The sequence below is a fragment of the Ranitomeya variabilis genome, chromosome 2, assembly GCF_051348905.1.
Source record: "Ranitomeya variabilis isolate aRanVar5 chromosome 2, aRanVar5.hap1, whole genome shotgun sequence".
Classification (NCBI taxonomy): domain Eukaryota; kingdom Metazoa; phylum Chordata; class Amphibia; order Anura; family Dendrobatidae; genus Ranitomeya; species Ranitomeya variabilis.
This window is the reverse complement of record NC_135233.1, coordinates 160,608,006-160,632,210: the sequence shown is the minus strand read 5'-3', so window position 1 is coordinate 160,632,210 and position 24,205 is coordinate 160,608,006.

Here is a 24,205-nt window from a genome sequence, read left to right as displayed (position 1 = left end):
CAGCTGACGTTACTGAACCCCAATAACAGAGGAGGGACTGTTGACTGTGCGTACAGCACTTCTGGACGGCAACTGGCGGTGTTGGAGCCCAGGGACAGGTGGAGGAGGAGGAGGTTGGAGGAGGTTGGAGGAGGTAGGAGGGATTGCCACACACACAGCAGGGGAACAGCTGACGTTACTGAACCCCAATAACAGAGGAGGGACTGTTGACTGTGCGTACAGCACTTCTGGACGGCAACTGGCGGTGTTGGAGCCCAGGGACAGGTGGAGGAGGAGGAGGTTGGAGGAGGTTGGAGGAGGTAGGAGGGATTGCCACACACACAGCAGGGGAACAGCTGACGTTACTGAACCCCAATAACAGAGGAGGGACTGTTGACTGTGCGTACAGCACTTCTGGACGGCAACTGGCGGTGTTGGAGCCCAGGGACAGGTGGAGGAGGAGGAGGTTGGAGGAGGTTGGAGGAGGTAGGAGGGATTGCCACACACACAGCAGGGGAACAGCTGACGTTACTGAACCCCAATAACAGAGGAGGGACTGTTGACTGTGCGTACAGCACTTCTGGACGGCAACTGGCGGTGTTGGAGCCCAGGGACAGGTGGAGGAGGAGGAGGTTGGAGGAGGTTGGAGGAGGTAGGAGGGATTGCCACACACACAGCAGGGGAACAGCTGACGTTACTGAACCCCAATAACAGAGGAGGGACTGTTGACTGTGCGTACAGCACTTCTGGACGGCAACTGGCGGTGTTGGAGCCCAGGGACAGGTGGAGGAGGAGGAGGTTGGAGGAGGTTGGAGGAGGTAGGAGGGATTGCCACACACACAGCAGGGGAACAGCTGACGTTACTGAACCCCAATAACAGAGGAGGGACTGTTGACTGTGCGTACAGCACTTCTGGACGGCAACTGGCGGTGTTGGAGCCCAGGGACAGGTGGAGGAGGAGGAGGTTGGAGGAGGTTGGAGGAGGTAGGAGGGATTGCCACACACACAGCAGGGGAACAGCTGACGTTACTGAACCCCAATAACAGAGGAGCGACTGTTGACTGTGCGTACAGCACTTCTGGACGGCAACTAGCGGTGTTGGAGCCCAGGGGCAGGTGGAAAAGCAGAGGAACACAATGTAGGCCGAAGCCTGAGAAAGTCGAAAGGGAACCTTTAACCCCCCCCCCCAAGGCGTTTGTAGCTGAAAGAGCCAGCTTGTGCAGCACAAAAGATGCAAAAGGAAAAGGTGGCTCTTTTCATCATGCTCCTTGCAAACACAGAACTAAACACTTATAAAATGTGTCCCCTGAAGCCGTGAAACCGTCCCGGAGGTGGGACTTTCCTTCGTAATATGACGCAGCACAGCCGTTATTCCTACCCCCCCGCCGCCGTGCCCCGGCTCCTCAGCGTTGTTTGATTCCGTCCCGGAGCCTGCGCTGTTATGTTATCCCGTGGCCAGGCACACTTAGCGCTGCCCATCTTCTGACATCATTTGGTGTCAGGCTGGCTGCGCCTGTGCGGCCGCGCTGGCCGAGAGCCCGCCTCGCAGTGTCTTCTGATGTAATCCCACTGGGGGCCTGGGATCCATGGCCATGCGCAGTGCATATCCTCGCCTCTCACTCCCCTCCCTACGGCTTCTTTTCCAGACTGTGCGGTGTCACGGCCGTGGCATGCTATTAGGGACCAGCTGACACCGAACAGTCTGAAGAAGCCATAGGGAGATGAGTGAGAGGTGGAGGTTCAGATATGCACTGCGCATGTCCATAGATCCCAGGCCCCCAGTGGGATTAAATCAGAAGACACTGCGAGGCGGGCTCTCGGCCAGTGTGGCCGCACAGGCGCAGCCAGCCTGACACCAAATGATGCCAGAAGACGGGCAGCGCTAAGTGTGCCTGGCCACGGGATAACATAACAGCGCAGGCTCCGGGACGGAATCAAACAACGCTGAGGAGCCGGGGCGCGGCGCCGGGGGGGTAGGAATGACGGCTGTGCTGCGTCATATTACGAAGGAAAGTCCCACCTCCGGGACGGTTTTACGGTATCAGTGGACACATTTTATAAGTGTTAAGTTTTGCGTGTGCAAGGAGCAAAACCAAAATAGCTACCTTTTTCCTTGTGCAGCATTACTGCTGCACAAGGTGGCTCTTTCAGTAACAAACGCCTTGGGGGGGGGGGGGACAGATTCCCTTACATTTCAGTTGTTGTGTCAGCGTGGCGGTCGCATGACACATTGCCGGCTACACAGCTGGGGATCAGCTGACGTTACTGAAACCCAATAACACTGGGTCGTATGTTTTCACTGTGCAGACGGCACGTCTGAGCCTCAACTGGCGGTGTTGGAGCCCAGGAATTTAAGTTCAGGTGGTAGAAAGATGAACACAACAGGAGACCTGGATAACGTATACAGTGACCTAATTTTTTAATCAGGAGGAGGAGTGGCAAATTCCTGCGAGATCCAGGCCTTGTTCATTTTCAGGAAAGTAATCCGGTCAACGTTATCGGAGGATAGTCGCATGCGACGGTCAGTTAGTACACCACCTGCAGCACTAAAGACACGTTCCGATAATACACTGGCCGCAGGGCAAGACAGCACCTCCAATGCATACTGGCTTAGCTCTGGCCATGTATCCAGCTTTGAGACCCAAAACTTGAAAGGGGAAGAGCCGTCTGGGAGTACAGCAAGAGGGCAAGACATGTAGTCTGTCACCATCTGACGGAACCGTTGCCTCCTGCTGACTGGAGCCGTCTGTGATGGTGTAGACTTTTGTGGGGGGCACACAAAACTGTGCCACAGTTGGGCCATACTGGTCTTGCCTTGGGCAGAGGCACTGCTTCTGCTCCCTCTTTGTGCAGAGCCTCCACCACTGCCTGGACGCACTGAGCTGCTTTGGAATGCAGTAGCAGCACTTCTCTCAGTTGGAATGGAGAAGATGATGGAACTGACCAGTGTGTCTTGGTACTCCCGCATTTTTCGCTCCCGGTTCAACGGTGTGATGAGGCTTTCTACGTTGTCCCGGTAGCGAGGATCGAGGAGGGTGAACACCCAATAATCAGACATGTTGAGAATGTGGTCGATGCGGCGGTCGTTTCTCAGGCACTGCAGCATGTAATCCACCATGTGCTGCAGACTGCCAACTGCCCAAGAAACGCTGTCCCCAGCTGGAGGCGTGATCTCTGCCCGCTCGTCATCACCCCACCCTCGCTGTACACACTGAGTACTGGACAATTGTGTAACTCCCTCCTCTGGACGGATGTCTTCCTCCTCCATTGACTCCTCCTCATCCTCCTCACAAACTGTCCCCTGCCTACGCGTTTGTGAGGAACCACGTGGCGCTGACTGTCCAGAAGATGATGGAAGTGGTGAATCCTCATCCTCCACCTCTTCCACAACATCATCCCTTAACGCTTGCAGTGATTTTTCAAGCAGGCAGATAAGGGGGACAGTCATGCTGACTAGTGCATCATCTGCACTCGCCATCCGCGTGGAATAATCAAAGGGACGCAAAACCTGGCAGACATCCTTCATAGTGGCCCACTCTGTGGTTGTGAAGTCTGTACGGCGCTGACTGCGACTTTTTTGCGCCTGATACAGCTGGTACTCCATTACAGCTTGCTGCTGCTCACACAACCGCTCCAACATATGTAACGTGGAATTCCACCTGGTAGGTAGGTCACATATGATGCGATGTTCCGGCAGGCGGTGTCGGCGCTGCAGAGCCGCAATGCGCGCTTTTGCCGTGCTGGAACGCCGCAAGTGAGCACACTCTAGGCGGACCTTGTGCAGCAGTGCATCAAGATCCGGATAGTCCCTCAAAAAACTCTGCACGACCAAATTGAGCACATGTGCCAGACATGGGATGTGAGTGAGGTTGCCGAGGCCCAGGGCTGCCACCAGATTTCGGCCATTATCACACACTACCATGCCTGGCTGGAGATTCGCTGGCTCAAACCACACATCGCTCTCCTGCTTGATGGCATTCCAGAGCTCCTGCGCTGTGTGGCTACGATTCCCCAAAAAAATTAATTTCAAGACGGCCTGTTGACGTTTGGCCACGGCTGTGCTCATGTCGGTCGTAACAGGTACACGTTCATCACGGGTCCATGTGGAGGTGGACTGTGACGGCTCCTGCAGCGATGATTCTGAGGAACTGGTGTAAGAGGAGGAGTCAATGCGTACAGAATGGATTCCTGCAATCCTTGGAGTGGGCAGGACACGTCCTGCGCCACTCGCACGGTCTGTACCCGGCTCAACTACATTAACCCAATGGGCAGTGAGGGAAAGGTATCGCCCCTGTCCATGTTGACTGGTCCACGCATCGGTGGTGAGGTGGACCTTGCTACTGACGGCGTTCAGTAGCGCGTGTTTTATGTGTCCCTCAACATGCTTGTGCAGGGCAGGGATGGCTTGCCTGCTGAAGTAAAAGCGGCTGGGCACACTGTACTGTGGGACTGCCAATGACATCAAGTCACGGAAGCTGTCAGTCTCCACCAGCCTGAATGACAGCATTTCCAGTGACAGAAGTTTGGCAATGCCTGCAGTCAGAGCCTGTGCTCGTGGGTGGTTTGACGAGAAAGGCCGCCTTTTCTCCCATGCCTGTACTACCGATGGCTGTAGACTGGGCTGGGAGTGTGTGGTTGACTGGGAAAGTGGTGCTGCGGGTGGAATGACAGCGGGTCTCTGGACAACAGGGCCAGAGGTTCTTCCACGGCGATCCTGGGAGGAAGCCGAACCAGCTGCGTGTGAGCTAGAGGAAGAGGCAACACGAGCTGAAGAGGTGGTAGCTGCCGCTGTTGGTTGGCCTAGCTCTTCAGTGTGTTTGTCTAACTCCGCCGGGTGCCTGTTGCGCACATGTTTCCACATGTTGGAGGTATTGAGGTTGGCGACTTTTTGACCTCTTTTGATTTTTTGATGACACACCTTGCATCTGACATAGCAAATGTCATCTGCAACTGTGTCAAAAAAGGACCAGGCACTGCAAGTCTTGGGAGCCCCCCTTTTGACTTTTGGAAGAGACATGCTCCTTACGGGTGCCAAAGCGGAGGCTGCAGGATCCGCAGTCTTCCCCCTCCCTCTCCCTCTTTGGGCCGTACGGGGAATCTCTTCCTCAGAGCTGCTCCCACCACCTTCCTGTCCCTGACGCCAAGATGGGTCAAGGACCTCATCATCTACACTACCCTCTGCCCCCAACTGCTCCTCCTGGGTAGTCTCAGCAGCAGAGCACGCACCAGTAAGTGGCACCTGAGTGTCATCATCAGCTGATGCGGCCTGCGAGGTGGTGACCGGAGCCACTGGCCCACCCGCCTCTTCAGAGGAAGACAGAAAAAGCGGTTGGGCATCACTGCACCCTGCCTCTTCTTCCATTTCTCCAATGCTGCTTGGCTGGCCCCCTGTTTCCAAGCCAAGAGATGATTCAGAGAACAGAAGTAGAGACTGCTCCTGTCCTGGGATCTCTGTCTGCCTGGGCAATTGTGCAGGTGGTGAAGAGACAGATGGCTGCTCTCCAGTGCTCTGTGTCTGAGAGGATGTGGCACTAATGGAAGTTGATGCATTAGCTGCCATCCATCCCACAACGGCTTCAATTTGGTCTTGACGCAGCAGCGGTGTACGGCGCTCGGCGACAAAGCTGCGCATGAACGACTGTTCCCTTGTGAAAGTGGGTGCTGATGACTCACCGGTGCCCGCAGCAGGCACAGAATCCCCACGTCCCCTCCCTGCTCCGCGCCCACGCCCACGCCCACGTGCCTTACTCACTGCCTTCTTCATCTTGGTTGACTGATAAAGATAAGCAGAAAAGTACTAACGGCTTTGTGTGCTTATTCCTGAGCAACTCCTCCTAACAGGTATAAGACACACTAATTTTCTAAAGTGTGGACTAGACTTGAATATGAGCTAATGTGGCCTACACAAATGTAAAGTGGTGTAACTGGTGTGTTTGGTGAACTTTATTATTTATTTATTTTTTTTGGGCTGAACTGACAACGGATAGAGCTGCAGTCACACGGAGACCGTGCAGACAGCCGTAAACGGCGCTGCAAGGCCCAAAAACCCTCCTCTACTTTATCCTATGTAGTGTTTTTCCACAAATTAGCTGGAGACGGGTGGAAAGACACTAATAGGATTTTTTTAAATTAATTAGCAGCAGACTACACTACTTGAAAACAAAATGAAAATTGATTTGGCGGTATGACGCAGTGAACAACCCTGAGCTGGAGACAACCAAGCTACGGCTGCTCACAGACTACAGGGCGAGCTGCAGTCACACGGAGACCGTGCAGACAGCCGTAAACGGCGCTGCAAGGCCCAAAAACCCTCCTCTACTTTATCCTATGTAGTGTTTTTCCACAAATTAGCTGGAGACGGGTGGAAAGACACTAATAGGATTTTTTTAAATTAATTAGCAGCAGACTACACTACTTGAAAACAAAATGAAAATTGATTTGGCGGTATGACGCAGTGAACAACCCTGAGCTGGAGACAACCAAGCTACGGCTGCTCACAGACTACAGGGCGAGCTGCAGTCACACGGAGACCGTGCAGACAGCCGTAAACGGCGCTGCAAGGCCCAAAAACCCTCCTCTACTTTATCCTATGTAGTGTTTTTCCACAAATTAGCTGGAGACGGGTGGAAAGACACTAATAGGATTTTTTTAAATTAATTAGCAGCAGACTACACTACTTGAAAACAAAATGAAAATTGATTTGGCGGTATGACGCAGTGAACAACCCTGAGCTGGAGACAACCAAGCTACGGCTGCTCACAGACTACAGGGCGAGCTGCAGTCACACGGAGACCGTGCAGACAGCCGTAAACGGCGCTGCAAGGCCCAAAAACCCTCCTCTACTTTATCCTATGTAGTGTTTTTCCACAAATTAGCTGGAGACGGGTGGAAAGACACTAATAGGATTTTTTTAAATTAATTAGCAGCAGACTACACTACTTGAAAACAAAATGAAAATTGATTTGGCGGTATGACGCAGTGAACAACCCTGAGCTGGAGACAACCAAGCTACGGCTGCTCACAGACTACAGGGCGAGCTGCAGTCACACGGAGACCGTGCAGACAGCCGTAAACGGCGCTGCAAGGCCCAAAAACCCTCCTCTACTTTATCCTATGTAGTGTTTTTCCACAAATTAGCTGGAGACGGGTGGAAAGACACTAATAGGAATTTTTGGAAAAAATGTGCAGCAGCCTGCACTACTTCAAAAAAAAAAAAAAAAAGGACAGTATGAGGCAATGAACCACCCTCCCTGAACTGAATACAACCAGCTATGGATGGCCTATGTGGCTGCACTCAGACTAGAGAGTGGGCTGCACTCACACACACACACAGAGAGACCTTGCAGATCGCTGTGAAAACAGCGCTACAAGGCAAAAGGATGGTGATTAGTAGGTGAACACAGCGGTTGCTAAATTAGCCTTTGGAAAGCACAAAGAAGCAAATCGCTATCTCTAAACTGTCCCTCAGTCAGCAAACAGCGTCCTGTCACTAACTGAATTCACAGCAGAGTGATCGCAAAATGGCGCCAGCGACTTTTAAACTGCATCATGACATCATTTAAGCAGCCAATCACAGCCTTGCCAGTAGTTTCATGCCCTCCATGCTAAACAGGATGTGCCCACACTTGGAATCTTTCTCATTGGCTGAATTTCTGAATTTTGAATCATGGAACTTCCGATTCCGGTATCCGATACGCGCCAAGTATCGGAATCCCGGTATCGGAATTCCGATACCGCAAGTATCGGCCGATACCCGATACTTGCGGTATCGGAATGCTCAACACTACTCTGCACCCTTCTGTATGTTTTCTTAATGGCTACTTAGATGGTTAGCGGTGATGATGCCATCATCAACATCCCTATTACTGTCATCTACATGCTGGAGCACACTTTAAATATTGTGGGTGAGCAGGTGGTGGTGGTGGTCCTGGGGGAAGAGGAGGAAGCAGGGGAGGATACCTATAGTGTTAACAAAATCTATAAGTTCAGGTCTGTCGCCTCACAGACGTTTGCCTTAGGAGGAATAAATGGAGAAGGACCATGAAAAGGACGAGAAGGAAGAGGTGGACGCGCAACTGTTAGGAGATGAAGACGATAAAGTTCCCTTTATGTTGTCAGGAAGGAATGGAGAAATAAAGCTTGAGTGTTATACCACCACCAACACACTGTGGAGTTGGACCTCATGAAAGAGACCAACCCATGAGCACCTACTTGCAGCACTATCTGCAACATGATGGTTACCCGTATAGATATGATTCCAAATAATGTTGACTACTGTGTTCTAGCCACAAATGGGTCTTAATCAATAGGGCTCAGGAAACACCCATGATGTCCTGACACAATGGCTTGTGTCTTTGGCTGCTGAAATCACATGTAAATGGTGGACATCTTGTTTTAGTGCCTTTTTTTATTATATTTTTTCCATGCGCGTTACGTATGCAGACAGGTTCATATCACTGCCACAACATGGCAATGTGGGATACATTCAGCAACAGAAAATATTATAATTTTTTAAAATGCTCGTTAGGTCTGCAGACAGGTTCATACCACCACCACAAAATGACAACTTGGGATACAGCACGCTGTTTCACATTTAGCAACAGAAAAAAATTATATATTTTTTTAACCTCTTAACCCTCAAGGGTGGTTTGCACGTTAATGACCGGGCCAATTTTTACAATTCTGACCATTGTCCCTTTATGAGGTTATAACTTTGGAACACTTCAAAGGATTCTGATGATTCTGAGACTGTTGTCTCATGACATATTGTACTTCATGAAAGTGGTAAAATTTCTTTGATATTACCTGTGTTTATTTGTGAAAAAAAACAGAAATTTGGTGAAAATTTTGAAAATTTGACCAGCAATTTGTCATTTTTACAACACCATTTTTTTTTAGGAACTACATCACATTTGAAGTCACTTTGAGGGGTATATATTATAGAAAATACCCAAGTGTGACACCATTCTAAAAACTGCACCCCTCAAGGTGCTCAAAACCACATTCAAGAAGTTTATTAACCCTTCAGGTATTTCACAGGAATTTTAGAATGTTTTTTTAAAAAAAAAATGTAATATGCAAATTGCCTCTTCTGAGAAAAAGAGGACTTAAACTCTATAGCGCCACCTGTTGGAAGACCCCAGTACAGAGCCTCTCACCTAGCAAAATCAGTTCTCATGCTTCGCACTGACGAGGGCCAACAGCCCGAAACACCATGTCTGCGAATTGAGATACTGATTTGGCTTTTATCCTAAGTCATATTGCACGACTCGTTAAAGGGTTGATTGTGACTTGTAGGATCGCTATTTCCAACAGGTGGCGCTATAAAGTTTAAGTCCTCTTTTTCTCAGAAGAGGCAATTTGCATATTATATTTCCCAGAGGAGCATTGCACGGCAAATAAGCCTCCTTACCTTGACAAGCCAGAGATGGTATGTCACTCTCCATAAGGAGAAACGTTACCCCTTAGACCCTAAAAAAAAATGAACATTTAACTTTTTTCACAAAAAGTTTATTTCAGCTCCAATTTGTCTTATTTTACCAAGGGTAACAGGAGAAATTGGACCCCAAAAGTTGTTGCACAATTTGTTCTGAGTATATTGATACCCCATATGTGGGGGTAAACCACTGTTTGGGCGCATGGCAGAGCTCGGAATGGAAGGAGCGCCATTTGACTTTTCAATACAAAATTGACTGGAATTGAGATAGGACGCCATGTCGCATTTGGAGAGCCCCTGATGTGCCTAAACATTGAAACCCCCCACAAATGACACCATTTTGGAAAGTAGACCCCCAAAAGAAACTTATTTAGATGTGTCTTGAGCACTTTGACCCACCAAGTGCTTCACAGAAGTTTATAATGCAGAGCTTTAAAAATCAAAAATCATATTTTTTTCACAAAAATTATCATTTCACCCCAATTTTTTATTTTCCCAAGGGTAATAGATGAAATTGGACCCCAAAAGTTGTTGTGCAATTTGTCCTGAGTGTGCTGTTATCCCATATGTGGGGATAAACCTCTGTTTGGGCACATGGCAGAGCGTGGAAGGGAAGGAGCGCCGTTTGACTTTTCAATGCAAAATTGACTGGAATTGAGATGGGACGCCATGTCGCGTTTGGAGAGCCCCTGATGTGCCTAAACATTGAAACCCCCACAAGTGACACCATTTTGGAAAGTAGACCCCCTAAGGAACTTATCTAGATGTGTGGTGAGCATTTTGACCCACCAAGTGCTTCACAGAAGTTTATAATGTAGAGCCGTAAAAATAAAAAATCATATTTTTTCACAAAAATGATATTTACACCCCCAATTTTTTAATTTCCCAAGGGTAACAGAAGAAATTGGATTCCAAAATTTGTTGTGCAATTTGTCCTGAGTACGTTGATACCCCATATGTGGGTGTAAACCACTGTTTGGGTGCATGGCAGAGCTCGGAAGGGAAGGAGCGCAGTTTGACTTTTCAATGCAAAATTGACTAAAATTGAGATAGGACACCATGTCGCGTTTGGAGAGCCCCTGATGTGCCTAAACAGTAGAAATCCCCCACAAGTGACCCCATATTAGAAACTAGACCCCCCAAGGAACTTATCTAGATGTGTTTTGAGAACTTTGAACCCCCCAAGTGTTTCACTACAGTTTATAACGCAGAGCCGTGAAAATTAAAAAAAAATTTCCACAAAAGTTATTTTTTAGCCCCCAGTTTTGTATTTTCCCAAGGATAACAGGAGAAATTGGACCCCAAAAGTTGTTGTCCAATTTGTCCTGAGTAATCTGAGACCCCATATGTGGGGGAGAACCACCGTTTGGGTGCATGGCACATCTCAGAAGGGAAGGAGTGCCATTTGGAATGCAGACTTAGATGGATTGGTCTGCAGGCGTCACGTTGCATTTGCAGAGCCCCTGATGTACCTAAACAGTAGAAACCCCCCACAAATGACCCCATATTGGAAACTAGACCCCCCAAGGAACTTATCTAGATGTGTTGTGAGAACTTTGAAGCCCCAAGTGTTTCACTACAGTTTATAACGCAGAGCTGTGAAAATAAAAAATCATTTTTTTTGCACAAAAATGATTTTTAGCCACCAATTTTTTTTCCCAAGGGTAACCAGAAAAATTGGACCCCAAAAGTCCAATTTGTCCTGAGTAATCTGATACCCCATATGTTGGGGTAAACCCCTGTTTTGCCACACAGGAGAGCTCGGAAAGGAAGGAGCACTGTTTTACTTTTTCAATGCAGAATTGGCTGGAATTGAGATCGGACGCCATGTCGCGTTTGGAGAGTCCCTAATGTGCTTAAACAGTGGAAACCCCAAATTCTAACCAAAATTCTATCCCAAAACACCCCTAACCCTAATCCCAACCCTAACCATAACCCCAACCACACCCCTAACCCCAACACACCCCTAACCCTAATTCCAACCCTAACTACACCCCTAACTTCAATACACCCCTAACCCTAATGCCAACCATTACTCTAACCACACCCCTAACCCTGACACACCCCTAACCCTAATCCAAACCCTAATCCCAACTGAAAATATAATCCAAATCTTAACCCTAACTTTAGCCCCAACCCTAACCCTAACTTTAGCCCCAACCCTAACTGTAGCCCCAACCCTAACTTTAGCCCCAACCCTAACTGTAGCCCTAACCCTAACTTTAGCCCCAACCCTAACCCTAACTTTAGCCCCAACCCTAACTGTAGCCCCAACCCTAACTTTAGCCCCAACCCTAACCCTAACTTTAGCCCCAACCCTGACCCTAACTTTAGCCCCAACCTTAACCCTAACTTTTGCCCCAACCCTAACCCTAACTGTAGCCCCAATCCTAACTGTAGCCCCAACTGTAGCTCTAACCCTAACTTTAGCCACAACCCTAACCCTAACTTTACCCCCAACCCTAACCCTAATGGGAAAATGGAAATAAATATATGTTTTTTAATTTTCTTATCTTTCCCTAACTAAGAGGGTGATGAAGGGGGGATTGATTTTCTTTTTTAGTGGTTTTTTAGCGTATTTTCATGATTGGCAGCTGTCACACACTAAAAGATGCTTTTTATTGCAAAAAATCGTTTTTGCATCTCCACATATTGAGAGCTATAATTTTTCCATACTTTGGTCCACAAAGTTATGTGAGGTCTTGTTTTCTGTGGGACGAGTTGATGTTTTTATTGGTATAATTTTTGGACACGTGACTTTTTTTTATCTCTTATTATTCCGATTTTTGTGAGACAGAATGACCAAAAACCAGCTATTCATGAATTTCTTTTGGGGGGGCGTTTATACCGTTCCACGTTTGATAAAATTGATAAAGCAGTTTTATTCTTCGGGTCAGTACAATTACAGCGATACCTCATTTATTTCATTTTTCTATGTTTTGGCACTTTTATACGATAAAAACTATTTTATATAAAAAATAATTATTTTTCATTGCTTCATTCTCAGGACTATAACTTTTTTATTTTTTCGCTGATGATGCTGTATGGTGGCTCCTTTTTTTCGGGACAAGATGACGTTTTCAGCGGTACCATGGTTATTTATATCCATCTTTTTTATCGCGTGTTATTCCACTTTTTGTTCGGCAGTATGATAATAAAGCGTAATTTTTTGCCTCTTTTTTTTTTTTTTCGGTGTTCACTGAAGGGGTTAACTAGTGGGACAGTTTTATAGGTCGGCGATACTAAATATGTGTACTTTTATTGTTTTTTTTTATTATTTAGATAAAGAAATTTATTTATTGGAACAATGTATATATATTTTCATTATTTAGGAATTTTTAAAATTTTTTTTACACATGTAATTTTTATTTTTTGTTATTTTTTACTTTGTCACAGTGTGGGACAACACAGTATAGTGTCAGATCGCTAATCTGACACTTTGCAAAGCATTGTGTCAGATCAGCGATCTGACAGGCAGTGCTCCAGGCTTGCCGGCTCCTGCTCTCAGCAGGCGCTTGCAAGCCACCTCCCTACAGGACCCGGAAGGAGCCCCGCGGCCATTTTGGATCCTGGGCCTGCAGGGAGGAGGATGTAGGACACCCTCTGAACAACGCGATCACATCGCGCTGTTTCGAGGGTCTCAGGGAAACACGCAGGGAGCCCCCACCCTGCGCAATGCTTCCCTATGCCACCGGAACGCTGCGATCATTTTTGATCGCAGTGTTCCGGGGTTAATGTGCCAGGAGCGGTCCGTGACTGCTCCTGGCACATAGTGCCGGATGTCAGCTGTAATAATCAGCTGACACCCGGTGGCGATTGGCCGCGCTCTCCCTGTGAGTGCGGCCGATCGCCTAAGACGTACTATCCCTGCCCTGGGAATTAAGTCCCAGGTCACCTCGACGGGATAGTATGTCATATGGGATTAGGGGTTAATGTTCCTTAGGTCTGCAGACAGTTTGATATCACTACAGCACTTAATGACAAGGTGGGATACAGCAGGCTGTTTCACATTTAGCTAGTGAAAAATATTAAATAGAGTGCGATACTCGTGCATGGAGCACAATATAAGCAGTGCACAACACAATTGTAGGACATGTCGGATTTGTCTGTGGACCTCTGTAATGACCAAAAAAACTGCTGGAAGGTAAATTTAACAGCAACACTGGACACTAGCTAGCTATACTATCTGACTGATATAAAACAGCCTAACTAACTAGCTAAAATCTTACTGTTAACAGTGCCAGCATCAAGAGCATCCTCTCTGCGCTGTTACAGTGTCAAAATTGTGCTAAAGCAAGATGTCCACTATTTATATGGAGAGGGACATATGATTTCAGCAGCCAACTCAGGACATTTTGGGTGTTTCCTGCGCCCTGATTGGCTAGCCGCAATATGCACACATAAATTTAGGAGAAAAAATGACTGTTTACAAGAATGCCTCTCCTCTGAGCTCTGCAAAAACCCCTCTCCTCATCAAACACGTGCCAAATGCTCATGATACAACCATCATTATCGTTGCTAAAGTGCTGAAAATACTTTTACAAATATTTTCCTGCACTTTTACCGAATGTTACTAATTTTTCCCGATTTTATAAAATTTTGCTCTTGTTTCCAATCACAAATCTGAATGTACCATATTCGTGCCGAATTTATGTTTGGCGATCGTTTTCCGAACAAATTCGCTCATCACTAGTCATAAACTATTTTTGTGACTTTTTGAGCAAAAAGTTGCAAAAGATGGGACTTTTTGTTTGCAATGCAGAAAATAACTCCAGGGGAGTACTTGTTGTGAATTCCGCTCTTGGGCTCCCTCCGGTGGTTGTAAGTAGCACTTTTGTGAGTTCTGCTCTTGGGCTCCCTCCTGTGGTTTTGAGTGGTATGGCTGCTTCTTGGATTTAGCATCAGCAGCTGCTTCCACTGATCGTCTTTCTGGCTCGGCTATTTTAGTCTGGCATTATCCCTCAATCAATGCCAGTTGTCAATTGTTCCTGCTTGGAGTCACGGCTCTTTTGGATTTCCCTGACACTCTGACCTGTTCAGCAAACATAAGTCCTTGGTTGTCCTTTTGCAGTCCCCTTGTTGTGGACTTTATTGTTCAGCACATTCTATGTTTTGCTCATTTGTCCAGCTCATCAGTATGGATCTATTCAGCTAAGCTGGAAGCTCTGGGCAGCAGATTTTGCCCTCCACACCTTTAGTCAGGTGTGGAGATTTTTGCATTTCTCTGCGGTGGACTTTTTCTAGTTTTTATTACTGACCGCACAGTGTTCTATCCTGTACTGTCTATCTAGCTAGAAGTGGCCTCCTTTGCTAAATCTTGTTTCATTCTATGTATGTCATTTCCTTCTCCACTCACAGTCATTATTTGTGGGGGGCTGTCTATCCTTTGGGGATTCTCTCTGAGGCAAGATAGCTTTCCTGTTTCTACCTTTAGGGGTAGCTAGTTCTCCGGCTGTGACAAGGTGTCCTCCAGGGAGTGACAGGAACATCCCACGGCTACTTCTAGTGTTGTGTTAAGATCAGGAACTGCGGTCCGTATAGTTACCACCTGCTCAGAGCTAGTCGCATGTCGTTCCTAAATCACTAGTCCATAACAGTACAACTGGCCAAAATTGAGTTGAATGCATCTCAAAAGAAGGAAAAGAAAAAGAGTTCTGAGCCATTTTTTTTTTCTTTAGTCTGTTTTGTCTTTTTCCTTCCTCTTAATCTCTGGGTGGTTCAGGATTTGGGCGCAGGCATGGATGTTCAGGGTTTGTTTTCTCGTGTGGATCAGCTTGCTGCAAGAGTACAGAGTATCCAAGATTATGTTGTTCAGACTCCGGTTTTAGAGCCTAGAATTCCTACTCCAGATTTGTTTTATGGGGATAGATCCAAGTATTTGAACTTTAAAAATAACTGCAAATTGTTTTTTGCTCTGAAACCCCGTTCCTCTGGTGATCCCATTCAGCAAGTTAAAATAGTTATTTCTTTGCTGCGTGGTGACCCTCAGGACTGGGCATTCTCCCTTGAGTCAGGGGATCCGGCATTGCTTAATGTAGATTCATTTTTTCAATCGCTCGGATTATTGTATGACGAACCTAACTCTGTGGATCATGCGGAAAAAACCTTGTTGGCCCTGTGTCAGGGTCAGGAAGCGGCAGAATTATACTGCCAAAAATTTAGAAAATGGTCTGTGCTCACTAAATGGAATGAGGACGCTCTGGCAGCAATTTTCAGAAAGGGTCTTTCTGAAGCCCTTAAAGATGTTATCGTGGGGTTCCCCACGCCGGTTGGTTTGAGCGAATCTATGTCTCTAGCCATTCAGATTGATCGGGGCCTGCGCGAGCGCAAAGTGGTGCACCATATGGCAGCGTCCTCTGAACAGAGTCCTGAGCCTATGCAATGTGATAGGATTTTCACTAGAGCAGAACAGAGGGGATACAGATGTCAGAATGGGCTGTGTTTTTACTGTGGTGATTCTGCTCATGCTATTTCTGTTTGCCCTAAGCGTATTAAGAGGGTAGCTAGATCTGTTACCATCAGTACTGTACAGCCTAAATTTCTCCTGTCTGTGACCCTGATTTGCTCATTGTCATCCTTTTCTGTCATGGCATTCATGGATTCAGGTGCTGCCCTGAACTTAATGGACTTAGAATTCGCCAGGCGCTGTGGTTTTTCTTTGCAGCCTTTGCAGAGCCCTATTCCTTTGAGGGGTATTGATGCTACACCGTTGGCCAAGAATAAACCTCAGTATTGGACTCAGCTGACTATGTGCATGGCTCCAGCACATCAGGAAGATTGCCGTTTTCTGGTGTTGCATAATTTACATGATGTTGTTGTATTGGGTTTTCCATGGTTACAAGTACACAATCCAGTGCTGGATTGGAAATCTATGTCTGTGACTAGTTGGGGTTGTCAAGGGGTACATAGTGACGTTCCTTTGATGTCAATTTCCTCTTTCCCCTCTTCTGATGTTCCTGAATTTTTGTCAGATTTCCAGGATGTATTCGATGAGCCCAAGTCCAGTTCCCTTCCTCCACATAGGGACTGTGATTGTGCTATTGAATTGATTCCTGGCTATAAGTTCCCTAAGGGCCGACTTTTCAATCTATCTGTGCCAGAGCATGCCGCCATGCGGAGCTATGTGAAGGAGTCTTTGGAGAAGGGGCATATTCGGCCGTCTTCGTCACCATTGGGAGCGGGATTCTTTTTTGTTGCCAAAAAGGATGGCTGCTTGAGACCTTGTATTGATTATCGCCTTCTTAATAAGATCACGGTCAAATTCCAATACCCTTTACCTTTGCTTTCAGATTTGTTTGCTCGGATTAAGGGGGCTAGTTGGTTTACCAAGATTGACCTTCGAGGGGCATATAATCTTGTTCGTATTAAACAGGGTGACGAATAGAAAACTGCATTTAATACACCCGAAGGCCATTTTGAATACCTTGTGATGCCTTTCGGGCTTTCTAATGCTCCTTCTGTATTTCAGTCCTTCATGCATGATATTTTCCGCAATTATCTTGATAAATTCTTGATTGTGTATTTGGATGATATTTTGATTTTTTCTGATGATTGGGAGTCTCATGTGAAGCAGGTCAGGATGGTATTCCAGATTCTTCGTGATAATGCCCTATTTGTGAAGGGGTTTAAGTGCCTATTTGGAGTTCAGAAGGTCTCTTTTTTGGGGTTTATTTTTTCTCCTTCGTCTATAGAAATGGATCCTGTTAAGGTCCAAGCCATTCATGACTGGATTCAGCCCACATCTGTGAGAGCCTTCAGAAATTTCTGGGCTTTGCTAATTTTTATCGCCGTTTCATTGCCAACTTTTCCAGTGTGGTTAAGCCCCTGACCGATTTGACGAAGAAAGGCGCTGATGTGATGAATTGGTCCTCTGCGGCTGTTGAGGCCTTTCAGGAGCTTAAACGCCGATTTACTTCTGCCCCTGTGTTGCGTCAGCCGGATGTTTCTCTTCCTTTTCAGGTTGAGGTTGACGCTTCTGAGATTGGGGCAGGGGCCGTTTTGTCACAGAGGAATTCTGATGGTTACTTGATGAAACCATGTGCCTTCTTTTCCCGAAAGTTTTCGCCTGTGGAACGCAATTATGATGTCGGTAATCGGGAGTTTCTGGCTATGAAGTGGGCATTTGAGGAGTGGCGACATTGGCTTGAGGGAGCCAGGCACCGCGTTGTGGTCTTGACCGATCATAAGAATCTGATTTACCTCGAGTCGGCCAAGCGGCTGAACCCTAGACAGGCTCGATGGTCCGTGTTTTTCTCCCGTTTCGATTTTGTGGTCTCATATCTTCCAGGATCTAAGAATGTTAAGGCGGATGCCCTCTCTAGGAGTTTTTTGTATGATTCTCCTGGAGTTCTTGAGCCGGTTGGCATTCTTAGGGAAGCGGTGGTTCTTTCTGCCATCTCCCCTGATTTACGGCGGGTGCTTCAGGAATTTCAGGCTGGTAAACCTGACCACTGTCCTATGGGGAAGCTGTTTGTTCCTGATAGATGGACAAGTAAGGTAATTTCTGAGGTCCATTGTTCGGTGTTGGCCGGTCATCCTGGGATTTTTGGTACCAGAGATTTGGTTGCTAGGTCCTTTTGGTGGCCTTCCTTGTCGCGGGATGTGCGTTCTTTTGTGCAGTCCTGTGGGACTTGTGCCCGGGCTAAGCCTTGCTGTTCCCGCGCTAGTGGGTTGCTTTTGCCTTTGCCTGTCCCTGAGAGGCCCTGGATGCATATTTCCATGGATTTTATTTCGGATCTTCCTGTGTCCCAGAGGATGTCTGTTATCTGGGTGGTTTGTGACCGGTTCTCTAAAATGGTCCATTTGGTACCTTTGCCTAAATTGCCTTCCTCCTCTGATTTGGTTCCATTGTTCTTTCAGCATGTGGTTCGTTTGCATGGCATTCCGGAAAATATTGTGTCTGACAGAGGTTCCCAGTTTGTTTCCAGGTTTTGGCGGGCCTTTTGTGCTAGGATGGGCATTAATTTGTCTTTTTCTTCGGCGTTCCATCCTCAGACAAATGTCCAAACTGAGCGAACTAATCAAACCTTGGAAACCTATTTGAGATGCTTTGTGTCTGCTGATCAGGATGATTGGGTGGCTTTCTTGCCGTTGGCCGAGTTTGCCCTTAATAATCGGGCCAGTTCGGCTACTTTGGTTTCGCCTTTTTTTTGTAATTTTGGTTTCCATCCTCGTTTTTCTTCAGGGCAGGTTGAGCCTTCTGATTGTCCTGGTGTAGATTCTGTGATGGACAGGTTACAGCAGATTTGGACTCATGTGGTAGACAATATGACGTTGTCTCAGGAAAAGGCTCAGCGTTTTGCTAACCGCCGTCGGTGTTTTGGTCCTCGGCTTCGGGTGGGGGATTTAGTTTGGTTATCTTCTCGTCATGTTCCTATGAAGGTTTCTTCCCCTAAGTTCAAGCCTCGGTTTATTGGTCCTTATAGGATTTCTGAGATTATCAATCCAGTGTCTTTCCATTTGGCCCTTCCAGCCTCTTTTGCCATCCACAATGTTTTCCATAGATCTTTGTTGCGGAGATATGTGGTACCCGTTGTTCCCTCTGTTGATCCTCCTGCCCCAGTGTTGGTTGAGGGGGAGTTGGAATATGTGGTTGAGAAAATATTGGATTCTCGTTTTTCGAGGCGGAGGCTTCAGTATCTTGTCAAGTGGAAGGGTTATGGCCAGGAGGATAATTCTTGGGTGGTTGCCTCCGATGTTCATGCCGCCGATTTGGTTCGTGCTTTTCACTTGGCTCATCCTGATCGGCCTGGGGGCTCTGGTGAGGGTTCGGTGACCCCTCCTCAAGGGGGGGGGGTACTGTTGTGAATTCCGCTCTTGGGCTCCCTCCGGTGGTTGTAAGTAGCACTTTTGTAAGTTCTGCTCTTGGGCTCCCTCCGGTGGTTTTGAGTGGTATGGCTGCTTCTTGGATTTAGCATCAGCAGCTGCTTCCACTGATCGTCTTTCTGGCTCGGCTATTTTAGTCTGGCATTATCCCTCAATCAATGCCAGTTGTCAATTGTTCCTGCTTGGAGTCACGGCTCTTTTGGATTTCCCTGACACTCTGACCTGTTCAGCAAACATAAGTCCTTGGTTGTCCTTTTGCAGTCCCCTTGTTGTGGACTTTATTGTTCAGCACATTCTATGTTTTGCTCATTTGTCCAGCTTATCAGTATGGATCTATTCAGCTAAGCTGGAAGCTCTGGGCAGCAGATTTTGCCCTCCACACCTTTAGTCAGGTGTGGAGATTTTTGCATTTCTCTGCGGTGGACTTTTTCTAGTTTTTATTACTGACCGCACAGTGTTCTATCCTGTACTATCTATCTAGCTAGAAGTGGCCTCCTTTGCTAAATCTTGTTTCATTCTATGTATGTCATTTCCTTCTCCACTCACAGTCATTATTTGTGGGGGCTGTCTATCCTTTGGGGATTCTCTCTGAGGCAAGATAGCTTACCTGTTTCTACCTTTAGGGGTAGCTAGTTCTCCAGCTGTGACGAGGTGTCCAGGGAGTGACAGGAACATCCCACGGCTACTTCTAGTGTTGTGTTAAGATCAGGAACTGCGGTCCGTATAGTTACCACCTGCTCAGAGCTAGTCGCATGTCGTTCTTAAATCACCAGTCCATAACAAGTACTAGAGTGAAATTGTGCCAACTTTTGCACGTTTTTAAAAAGTTGCACACAGTGAATCAGTCGAAAACATCTGTAGAGTCATTAAACTCCACCCACAAAGCTGAAAACTCAACAAACAGGAAAGCTCATAGAAAATAAACTTGAAAAATTGGTGCAAATAAACAAATGAATTGGGTGCAAACAAAAAACATGAAAATCATACAAAATTAGACCAAAAAAAGCAGCGCAAGAGCAATGATGAATTGGGGCCCTTAACTATTGAATATCTTTTGAGTTATCCGAGAATTTTTTTCTAACTTGTCTGAAGGAACTCAGTCTGATCTGAATCAAATACACCTCATTTAGGGATGTACGTGTTCTATCCATTTTTTTCACAGATACAACTAGTACCTAATTTAAGTTTATAGGGCTGTTCATATGCTTGTGTTTTTCATGGACCATGTCCCTTCAAAGCTCCAGGAGACATGTCCATTTCTTTTCTTATATCATGGATAAAAAAGGACAATACATATCTATGGATCTGTGAAAAACAAGTACAGGGTGGGCCATTTATATGGCTACACCTGGGTGGGCCATTTATAAAGTTGGATACAAAATGGCCGACTTCAAAATGACCACCATGGTCACCACCCATGTTGAAAAGTTTTCCCACTCCCCATATACTAATGTGCCACAAACAGGAAGTTGATATCACCAACCGTTCCCATTTTATTTAGGTGTATCCATATGCATGATCCACCCAGGTCTATCCATATAAATGGCCCACCCTGTGCATCACACAGATGGTATGTGTATCTGTCTGTTGTCTGTATTTACTGTTGCAAAATTGAGAAGCTTTGCAATTTATTTACCCATCCATGAAGTACACCGATGACACAGTGATGGCAAAAATGGACACACGGACCATATACTGACGACAGACTGATCCAAAACACTAAGGGCACTGGTATTTTTTCACGGTCGTGTGAATGAGATCTTTTGTAAGATGAATCATGTTCCTTTTAATTTAAAGAGTTTTTCACCCCATCTCAGTTGGCTATATAAATACTGAATAGGGCAACAGCAGCCATCTGTGACCATGAAGTTCCCTTCAACCCTGATCACAGTGAGATACAACAGTGAGGCTGTCAGTGATCAGTTATTTATCAACTGTCCTTTTATTAGATGATACATGTAATTCATAGGAAACCAGAGCAAAATAATACACTGTATTTTGCTCAGCTTTATTCAGTTTCAAAAGTACATAACAAAACGTTTCACTAAAGACTAAAGAGAAAATGTGTGTGCATGCAACATTTCCTCAGGCTCCACATAACATTTTAACATGTATAAATTTTGATCTGAGTGTTTTTTCACCCATTATACAGGGTGGGCCATTTATATGGCTACACCTGGGTGGGCCATTTATAAAGTTGCATCCAAAATGGTCGACTTCAAAATGGTCGCCATGGTCACCACCCATCTTGATAAGTTTTCCCCCTCCCATATACTAATGTGCCACAAACAGGAAGTTGATATCACCAACCGTTCCCATTTTATTTAGGTGTATCCATATACATGGCCCACAAATGTCTATCCATATAAATGGCCCACCCTGTAAATGAAGTACCATTATTCCCTATGTCAGGTGTGGATGTATGGAGTGGGTTCAGGAGCTAAGCCGACTCCTTACAAGGTGGATGACAGCTTTATTTTTGTTATAGTAAAATGTATATGCTGTACCCCAAGATATGCCAATAAAAACAAAAGCTCACTAGTCACTATCCAAAAACAAGATCTCACTTGAAAAAGTTTTGGTTTCAGAAAACAGTGACACAAACCAATTGTTTTACAAAATTCAGAATTTTTTTTAACCACTAAAACCCACATGATGGATCACGGCCATAATCTTACTGACCTGAAAAATCTAGAAAATGTTTACTGCAAAAAGTACATCCTATAATGAAACCCTAAGAACAATGGCAGAATAGCATTTCTTTCACCATTTCCGCCTTCTTGAAATTATTTTCCTGAACATTCTATGGTAAAAAGAATGATGTCATTCAAAGCTAATTCTTGAGCCACAATAAAAACGTTCCTTCATGTAGCTATGAAGGTGAAAAAAAAATATGGCTTTTTAAAAGAAGGATAGGAAAAAGGAAAGATCAAAAATGAGAATTGCCATGAAAGTAGGTAAACTATTTCTTATCATTTTGATTTATTATATTAATTATGCTATTATTGCTAATCAGTCTTAAAGGGAACCTGTCACAAGGTTTGGCTAATATGAGATGCGGCCACCACCTTTTAGGGCTTATATACAGCATTCTATAATACTGTAGATAAGCCTCCAACCTGGAAGAACCGAAAAATATATTTTATTATACTCACCTGCGGGGCGGTAAGGTTCGAAGGGTGTCGCTATTCTTGGTCTGGCTCCCTCCATCTTCTTATGATCGCCATCCTCCTTCTTGGTTTGTGTGCATGACGCCTCCCTGCATCATCTGCCCAGTCTGCTTGGCATCGCGCTCCTGAGCAGGCGTACTTATGTGTCCTGTTGAGGGCAGAGCAAAGTCCTACAGAGCACAGGCGCAGTGAAAGGTGAGAGAGGCCCAGCGCCTGCGCACTACAGGACTTTGCTCTGCCCCAACAGGGCAGATAAATATGCCTGCACAGGAGAACGATGCCAAGCAGACTGTGGGGATGGTGCAGGGAGATGTCATGCACACTAATCAAGAAGGAGGATGGAGATCATAAGAAGATAGAGGGTGCCGGACCAAGAATAGTGACGCCTCTCAGACTGGACTGTCCCGCAGGTGAGTATAATAAAGGGTGTTTTTCAGTTCTTCCAGGGCTTGGAGGCTTATCTACAGCATTATAGAATGCTGTATATAAGCCCTAAAAGGTGGTGGCCACGTCTCATATCGGCCTAACCAGGAGGCAGGTTCCGTTTAAGTTCAGTTGCTTATGAGCCTGCATCAACATACTCACTTTGACATTAGTTTCTATCAATCCCAGTGGAATCTGATTATGTTAGTGGTAATTATTAGAGATGAGCAAACTTGTTCGGAAAACATTCGCCTATCTCAAATTCAACACGAACGTTGCACATTCCGATTCGTGTTCAGATTCCTGAGCTTTTTCTCAAAAAATCGGCAACATACAGACAAAGTTCTGTAAATGAGTGAATTCACTAAGGGCTATTTCAGACATCAATATTTCCGGTAGCAGCATGTGCTGCAAAACGTCCCCGCACACATGCACACTGATGACACATGAATGACATCAATGTGTTATCAGTGTGACACGTACCAGCACCTGGGAATCAGCAATACTGTTTGCTCTGTTCCCCAGCTCACACCACTGTCCCCTGCTTGATCTGTGATCAGTGCTAGCAGGGTACAATGTTGAGAGTTGTATTCAGCTATTATTTTAGCATGAGCAGGTGGCGGCTGATGGGAGTATTCATCAACCCGCCGCCTGAGCTATAAATAAATACATTTTTTTACCCCCTTTCTGACATTTGTAGTACATATACATCGTGATCGGGAAAGACTTACCGACTGATGCAGTACATTTATGTATTTGGTGATTGTCCGTGCCCTGCAGGCTGTGATCCGGCGATCTCCGCCAGGTGTCAGCTGTTACTAACAGCTGACACCCGGCTCTCAGTGCCAGGAGAGGTCCATCACCACTCCGGGCACTTTAACCTCCTAAATGCTGTAATAAAACTTGATCGCAGCATTTAGCAAGTGGGCAGAGGGGTCCAGAGGAAAAAATAAATTAAAAAAATTAAAAATATATTGAACCCATAAATAAATATTATTATTAACAAATAAAAAAAAAGTACACATATGTGGTATCCCCGCGTCGGAACGACCCAACGTATAAAACTGTCCCTCTTGTTAACCCTCTAGTGAACAACTTAAAAAATAAGGAAAAAATGAAGCAAAGAACAATGCTTTATCATCATACCGCAGAACAAAAAGTGGAATAAAATGCGTTCAAAAGACAAATGTCAATAGAAGTGGTACCGATGAAACTGTCATCTTGTCCCGCAAAAATAAAGCTGTCATACAGATCCATCAGCCCAAAAACAATTCCTGCATTGTTGGTTTTTGTTTATTCTGCCTCCCAAAAATCAGAATAGAAAACGATCAAAAAATATCATAAACACCAGATAGAGTAGCAATCAAAATTT